Source organism: Schistocerca nitens, chromosome 3 (assembly GCF_023898315.1).
Source record: "Schistocerca nitens isolate TAMUIC-IGC-003100 chromosome 3, iqSchNite1.1, whole genome shotgun sequence".
Taxonomy (NCBI): domain Eukaryota; kingdom Metazoa; phylum Arthropoda; class Insecta; order Orthoptera; family Acrididae; genus Schistocerca; species Schistocerca nitens.
In genome coordinates, this window is record NC_064616.1 from 780,547,757 (window position 1) to 780,556,815 (window position 9,059).

A 9,059-nucleotide genomic window follows, 5' to 3' on the forward strand; every position below is an offset into this window, starting at 1 on the left:
TTTCGCCTCCGTACACTTAAAGATGTCGACTCATGTATGAGAGTCGAGACAGAGAGAGAGAGAGAGAGAGAGAGAGAGAGAGAGTAATGTTTGCACTTAAAGGTCGAGTATTTCACTGGTATGCCCTCGCGCTTCCGGTTCACGTAGTTTACACCCGTCTTCACTAACAGCAACACCGCTGTTTGCATAACTCGACAGCCACGTTAGCGGTTATATGACGAACAATCTTGACAAGTGTCATTATGCTTTCGCTTCAACACCGTTAGCTGTGTGTTAGAAGACACAGCTATTGCTGGTCTTTACTGCGACTCTTGTCTGGTTTTAAATCTGGTTACAGAGATGATACTGAATTAAATAAACTTGCACCACAGATTTAAACAATGTCAAAGCTTCACTGACAAAGAAAAGCTGTACAAAGACAAAAATGAGCCTATGAAGGGCAATGTGAAAAGCATTCAATGAACTGGAAAGTAAAATGGTGTCGACCAATTTAACAAAAAATCCTGAGAAGCTTAAGTATTGGTGAAGTCAGCAAACGGATGAAAAATACCCAAAGGTTCACTCGGTATCATAAAAGCAGCGAAGCGGAAAATGGCAGCGGTAAGGACAAAACGTTGAATTCGATCCTCCGACTGTGACTGATATTAATTCGATTCCTCCTTTCAATCATCATACGAACATCCAAATGATGGAGATTTAGATAAATGCTACTGGTGTAGCAAAGTGACTACAATCATTCAACAGACGCAGAAAAACTGAACCTGAAGAGATATGCTTACGATTTCGCATATATTATGTGAAAGAACTTGCTCCCCATCTAGAAGCAGTTTATCGCTGGCAGCAGGATCAGCGAACGTTGCAAGCGAATGGAACATATAGTGCGCAACTCATTGCTGTTTTCAAGAAGACTCGTTGTAGAGAGGCCTATATCGTTGATGACGACGTGTTGTAGAATCATGGTACACGTGCTATGCTCACGCACTATGATTCCTTGGAAACGTATATCTCCCTAGAGATTAATAAGAATTCCGCAAACAAATCATGTGAAACAAAAATTCACTTTTTTTTATTAAAAATGGACCTCCTCCAGCTGTATTTAAGATTTTATATTTATTTGGCTACTAGTTTCGACGTTGCGTCAACGCCATCTTCAGGCCCACACACTTTGACGAAATCAGTTGAGTGTGGCTGAGTACTAGAAGTCCGCCCCACACTATTGATTTCGTTAAAGTGTACGGGCCTGGAGAGGGCGTTGACGCAACGTCGAAACTGGTAGCCAAATAAATATAAAATCTTAAATACAGCTGGAGGAGTTCCATTTTTAATAAAAATTATACCAGTTATGTCCCATCATCATCCACCTTAAATATGGGCGTACGAAGATTAAAATTCGCTTTGTTCGTCCATGAGATTCAGAGGGCAGTAGGTTGATACAGTGGACCTAGACTTTCGGAAGGCATTATGTACAGTACCGTACTGCTATGTAATTAACAACGTATGAGTTTTGGGAATATGGGACTAGTTTTTAGACTGCATTAAGTACTTCCTAATACATACAACACAACATATCATTCTTAACGGGCCAAAATCGTCATGTGTACCGCAAGGAAGTGTTACAAGGCCATTGCTGTTTACAATATAAACAAAGGATCCGGTGGAGGCTACTCCTGGATGATGCTGTTGTATAGGGGGTGGACAAAAATATGGGAACACCAAATATACAACACATGAGCATGTAAATACAGTGTAGTAAAACAGTCGGCATTCAAAACAGCTTCTAGCCGTCTCAGAATGAATGAATATAGATCCTGTATGGTTTTCAAGGGAATATTATACCATTATTCATGCAAAATAGTGGCAAGTTTAGTTAACGATGGTAGAGGGGTATCGCGCGACCTTCTCTCCAAAGTAGGCCACAAGGGCTCAATAATGTATAGATCTGATCACTGTGGTGTCCAAGAGAGATGTGACAATTCATCGTGGTGCTCAAAAAACCATTCCTGGACGATGTGAGCCGTATGAACAAGGGCCTTGTCGTCTTGGAACACAGCGTCACCAATGGCGAGCCGGCCGCTGTGACCGAGCGGTTCTAGGCGCTTCAGTCCGGAACCGCGCTGCCTCGGGCATGGATGTGTGTGATGTCTTTATGTTAGTTAGGTTTAAGTAGTTCTAAATCTAGGGGGCTGATGACGTCAGATGTTAAGTCCCATAGTGCTTAGAGCCATTTGAACCATTTTGAAACATTGGCCAACAAACATTCTATCATGGGATGTACCTGATCTGCCAAAATAGTTACACAACCCTTGACAGTCATATGGCCTTGTAGAGTACCCAAGGGACCTATGGAATACCATGATATGGCTGCCTAAATCTTCACTGAACCTCCACCATGATTCACTCTTGGAACATAAACTGGGCCATAAGTTGCAAACAGTGTGAGGCAAGACTCATCCGACCAAATGTCTTTCTGTCATTGCCCCACATTACAGGTTTTATGGCTTCGGCATCACGTTTTCCTATTGCGGGTATTTTCATCATTGATTTGTGGTTTTGGACTTCCAGCTAGCCCTGCAATTCCCAGATTATGGAGCCCTCTTCGTGTTGCTTTGGTGTTGACAGAGTTCACGAGTGCGACATTCAATTCCACAGTGACTTTTGTAGCTGTCATCCTCTTATTTTTCGTCACAATCCTCTTCCACGACCGCCCATCATGATCACTCAACACACACTGTCGTTTTGTGATTTAGCGGATGATGTTTTTCCGCTCTCCCTGCATGCAGTATAAATAATCAATATGGTGCATCTTGAAATATCAAATACTACGCCTACGTTGGGTGTGGCCGGCACTTGGATGGGTGACCGTCCGGGCAGCCATGCGCTGTTTCCTTTTTTTGGGGTGCACTCAGCATCGTGATGCCAGTTGAGGAGCTACTCGACCGAATAGTAGCGGCTCTGGTCACAGAAAATCATCATAACGACCGGGAGAGCGGTGTGCTGCCCACACGCCCCTCCTATCCACGTCCTCAGCTGAGGATGACACGGCGGTCGGATGGTCCGGATGGGCCACTTGTGGCCTGACGATGGAGTGCTGTGCTCGCATACGTTGGTTGCGGAAGCACCTATCATATGAGTACCAACAATTTACCCACGTTCTAAATCACTCAACTTTGACATAATGCACTCATAACTACACAGAACACCTTTCTGACCACTATTGACACCTGCGAAGCATTGAGGACATTGTACGGGTGCCGTTCGTGGTCAAATACTACAGCGCAACCTGCTGGACTGACTAGCATCTGCATTTAGATTCAAGTATGCATTTCTCGCTATTTATTCATATTTTTGTCCAACCCTGTAAGTAGGAAAGTTTCGAAGCCAGAAAACTGTAGCGAAAAGCAGGAACGCTTTGCAGAGGATCGACACGTGGTGCAGTGATTTACAGTTACCTCGGAAAGAAATATTATTGTTCGCTTATAGCCTTACACTATTGGTGATCAATCAGTGGAATCAGTAAAACACGTAAAACGCTCAGGCGCATCCAACAGGAGTGACCTATGATTTCCAGAAGGCTATTGATACCGTTGCTCACAAGCGACTATTAATCAAATTGCGTGCATATGGAGTATCGTCTCAGTTGTGTGACTGGATTCGTGATTTCCTCTCAGAGAGGTCACAGTTCGTATTGATAGACGGTAAGTCATGGAGTAGAACGGAAGTGATATCTGGTGTTAGTGTCATAGGCCCTCTGCTGTTCCTGATTTACATAAATGATCTAGGTGATAATCTGAGCAGGCCCCCTTAGATTGTTTGCAGATGACGCTGTAATTTACCGTCTAGAAAATCATCAGATGATTAATTCCAATTACAAAATGATCTAGAGAGAATTTCTTTATGGTGCGAAAAATGGCAATTGGCACTAAACAAAGAAAAGTGCGAGGTCATCCACATGGGTACTAAAAGAAATCCGATAAATTTTGGGTATACGATAAATCGCACAAATCTAACAGCTGTCAATTCGACTAAATACCTAGGAATTACAATTACCAGCAACTTAAATTGGTAAGACCACATAGATAATATTGTGGGGAAGGCGAAACAAAGACTGCGCTTTGTTGGCAGAACACTTAGAAGATGCTACAAACCCACTAAAGAGACAGCCTACATTACACTTGTCCGTCCTTTGCTGGAATATTGCTGCGTGGTGTGGGATCCTTACCAGGTAGGATTGACGGAGGACATGAAAGAAGTGCAAAGAAGGGCAGCTCGTTTCGTGTTATTGTGCTATAGGGGTGAGAGTGTCACTGATATGATACGCGAGACGGGGTGGCACTCACTGAAACAAAAGCGGTTTTCTTGGCGGCGAGATCTATTTAAGAAATTTCAATCACCAACTTTCTCTTCCGAATGCGAAAATATTTTGTTGACACCCAACTACGCAGGGAGAAGTGATCATCATAATAAAATAACAGAAATCAGAGCTCGAACGGAAAGATTTAGAAGTTCCTTCTTCCCACACGCCATTCTAGAGTGGAATGGTAGAGAAGTAGTATGAAAATGGTTCGATGAACCCTCTGCCAGGCACTTAAGTGCGAATTGCAGAGTAACCATGTAAAAAAAAAAAAATGGCTCTGAGCAGTATGGGACTTAACATCGGAGGTCATCAGTCCCTTAGTACGTAGAACTACTTAAACCTAACTAACCTAAGGACATCACACACATCCATGCCAGATGCAGGATTCGAACCTGCCACCGTAGCGGTCGCGCGGTTCCAGACTGAAGAGCCTAGAGCCGCTCGGCTACACCGGCCGGCGTAACCATGTAGATGTAGATGTAGAAGGTGAAACGATGGTATAAAACTAGTCATAGGAGAGCATATATCAGGTTGAGATTCGTTGGAAGAATCAATCACACAAAAACTATTCCTTATAAAATCTTCGTCTGACCAATTGTTGAACATTGCTTGTCAGTCTGGAAACCTTACCAGGTAGAAACATAGATGAAATAGAGAAGATCCAAACAAGTGCGGTTGTTTCGTCATAGGTTCATGCAGAAAGTTCGAGAGCGCCAAGGAAATGTTCATCAAAGTTCAGTGGCTGCTGCTGCAAGAAGTGCGTCGCGCATCGCTGACACGTTTACTGCTAAAATTTCGAGAGCGTACGTTCCAAGAAGATTTGCGCAAATACTACTTCTCGCGAAATAGCCATGGTAGGAAACCAGGGAAATTCGTGCCCATAATGAGGTCTAACGATTATCGTTCTTCCCGGGTGCCGTTCGTTAAGAAACAGGAAAGGCAGAGGATGACAGCGGTACCAGAAGAACGCCTCCCACCCCGAGCCCTTGAAGTAACCGATTTGTAAGAATCCGCCGGCCACTGTGACCGAGCGGTTCTAGGCGCTTCAGTCCGGTACCGCAGTGCTGCTACGGTCGCATTTTCGAATCCTGCCTCGGGCATGGATGTGTGTGATGTCCTTAGGATAGTTAGGTTTAAGTAGTTCTAAGTCTAGTAGACTGATGACCTCAGATGTTGTCCCATAGTGCTTAGAACCATTTGAACTATTTTATAAGAGTCCACTGCGTCTTGTGATGCCAACTGCTGCTCAGACTGCTGCTACAGATGCTGTACGATGCGCCAGAGCCACACACCGAACACGATGATCTTCCCTCCCGGTCATGTCACGTGGCTGTCCGGACTCACTGGCGACCGTACATTCACGTGACCACCGCTGCCAGCAATCATGTACAATGACTACATTTCTGCCAAGTCTTTCTGCAACATCACAGGAGGACTATCTAGCTCGTAGCATTATTATACGACCTCGTTCAAACTCAGTGAGATGCTGATAATGACGTCTATGTCGCCTTAAAGGCACTATTGTCTAATATCTCATCACGTTCTCTCTCCAAGGTATCTAATGCTCACGACTGTTAGAGGGTGCACTTACAGCAAACCTGATCTGCATCCTCATAATGATGCTACTAGCACCACCCTTACGCTACTGGCGCGAAGTTTGAACAGACATCATCTTTCAGACGCAGAAACACACCTACCAACTTTCGTTTATGTCGTACAAATCCTTTCTTGGTATTGTAATTTTTTTCTCGTCATTTTATTTTCAGTATCTTTTCAATGTGATAACTCCACAGTGCTATTCGCTATTTTCTTCTCACGGCTTTGAGAACCGCTAATTAATTTAACGCAGCGTCCATTTCTGGAAACAAAATTCTGTGGCGCGCGTCAGATGTAGCGGACAACTGTCGCGGATTACGTTGGCAAGCGCTGCCCGTGTGACGCTGGTTAATGGCTACCAGGGAGTCCAAGTAATGGCGATAGACATATAAAATTGTACAGGATGTAAACGATAACTGTTTATAGCGTACCACGATGGTGTAGGGGAAGTCGAGGCGAACAATTTAATAAAGGACGCTTACTGTCTATCAAGCTGTGGAACAACCTCAAACTGGCCTCCAGAAACCACTTCAGCTACAGCCCATGTGCGAGATTTTCAGTATCCCCTCGCTCTCTTACGTCACCGTCTTAGTCGTCTATTTCGTTAACATTATCAATTTAAATTTTCTCTTGAGGCTAATTAAAGATAAAAGACTTTTGTAAACGTTATGAAAAATCTGTCCGTAATTTGTTTACAATTCAGTCCAAACTGAAGCCTTAGAAGCATGTTAGTTTCGTACCTGCAAGAGAAACTCCCCATCGCACCCCTCTCAGATCTAGTGGAAAGAGGGTTCAGTAGTCAGCTGTCAAGAACTGAACACAGATCAAGCATGAAAACAGGAGGAAGGTGTACTGGACCGTAAAAAAAGAAAGCAAAATAGAAACAGTGAACGGTTCAAGAACAAGAAGTACAACATAGGGCAGCTGGGAACACCAGCGGGGTTGTGGTTAAAAATTTACTTGACTTCTGGCTCTATTTGCAAGAAAGACATCATGCTATTTCTGGGTATACCAGATATCGACAATGCTTCGCAAACTACCTATGGAGTGCCTTTCACAGTTTGCCGTGTAGCTGGAATGTTCCAGGCAGTGGTAGATGAGATCAAAACGAACTGCAAACGATCATATATCTTTATCAGTGGGCGCAGTCCCTGGGGAGCCTAACTACGAAGTGGTAGCTTTATTTTCATGTTATTTATGTTTACAATCTTCGATGGTGTCTTCATTCTGTTTTAGTTTTCCAGGCTTGATTAACTATGACTGTTCGCACATTGATATCTATAATAAATAAATAAATAAATAAATAAAACCTTCCGCGCCCTCCTAGAAATACCCTTCCCCCCCTTCCTTTCATTCGTGTTTTTGTGGGTTGGCGCACACACGTTAGTCCCGCATAGTATAGTTTCTTCACATTTTAGATGGGGGGTGGATACGTATAGTTAGGATGGCAACGCCTGAAGAGGTAAGAGTTCATTTTTGTCTGGCAGGGACACAAGTGGCGGTGCCCCGTAGGGATGGCTATGATTTTGTTTTATTTCTTTTGTTAGGTAAAAGAAAAAAATTGGTTACGGCGTTGGACTGCCAACCACACGAGCCGTGTTCAAACCTCTCGTGCCAATTTTATAATTTTTCTTTCACTGTTTGCTTTATTCAAATTTGTGTCTCTGTCGTGGTGTAGTATCCGTTTGCAACAGCGATGTGTAAAGTAGGGACCTATAATGACAACTGATCCTGAACAACTACTCTATTAGCAACCGAAAGGAAGGGGCTTTCGAATGGCACTCTCAAACACTTAATGACAAGACGAGAAGTCAACCGGATCCTCCACCGGAAAACAGGTCTGATGTGTCATACACGGTATTAGTGTCATATGATAGGAATCTGTTATCCAAGCACCTAATTTGTACGACTGGTAAGAGAGTGAGATACGGCTCCTTGCGCGATTTCGATGCTCGTATGAATGTGAATGTGATAACTCCCAAGGGAATAATGAAAACGTAATAGTTTGTCATATAAGCTGCAACAAATGAAGGCAACAGTTTCACAGTCACTGAGTTTCTCTGTGCTCTGTCAAAATATATGTTTTCAAAGTTTTTGAAGTTGCGTTCCGTTTTGGAAGTCTTGACTCTTTCATTACTTTGTCGTAACATTGTTCACACCCTTTTATTTGTTGTTTTCATTTTTGTGAGACGTCTATGTGGTATCTCGCCTGCTCTCAATTTTCGCGACATTTACTTGCGACGGTAACGCATTCTTATCACATGACTCATATTCTATAACCAACGTTTAGTACGTCATCCGCCAAGACTACAGAAAGAGAACAAATATTTCCCTGACGTGACGTACAGTCTTAGACAATAAAACTGACCGCCGGCCGGCCGCCACAGAGACTAAGTCCGAGTCATTCACTTAAGGTGGCCAATAAAACTGACCGCCCCTGACAACTCTAAGTCCGGCCATATGCACAATCTGGCAACACTGTAAGATGCGGAAGTGTTAGGAGGAAGTATTGTCTACTTCCGAGACGTTGTCGGACTATGTGAGCCCGTGGTCTAGTGGCAAGCGTCGTGCGATCTAAGCGTATAGTCGCCTGTTCACGTCCAACTGTTTTTTTTTTTTTTCCCCCATTGTCGGTCTAAAGTTATGAGTCTGACTGAACATCAAAGATAATTCGCTTAACATTCTACCCACCAGCAATAACAAGTATTCCAGAAACAATTCCGCAGGACAGCTCGTGGCTGCGTTGCGATCATAACAGCTTACGCTCGAACGTTTCCTCGCGCTGCAGCGGCTACCGGCCACCGGCCAGGCGCCACCCGCCGCCTGAAATCCGGCACCGCTCAGGTGAACGCGGCGCGACGCTGTCAGTGTATGTATCAATTGTCATTTTCGAATTTGAAGTTCTAGTTATCATCTTGCAGTTAAGCATTGGATTTTGCATACTTGAGAATCATGAACTACAGTTAAGCATTGTAAAATTGAGTCGCAAGTGGAAATAGGTGTAACATCTGCAACACAACGTTTACTTTTGGTATAACAGAGGGGTGAATGCAGAGGAGGCAGCTAGAAAGATTTGAATTGTGTGTGGAGCGAGTGCTTTTGGGAAAAA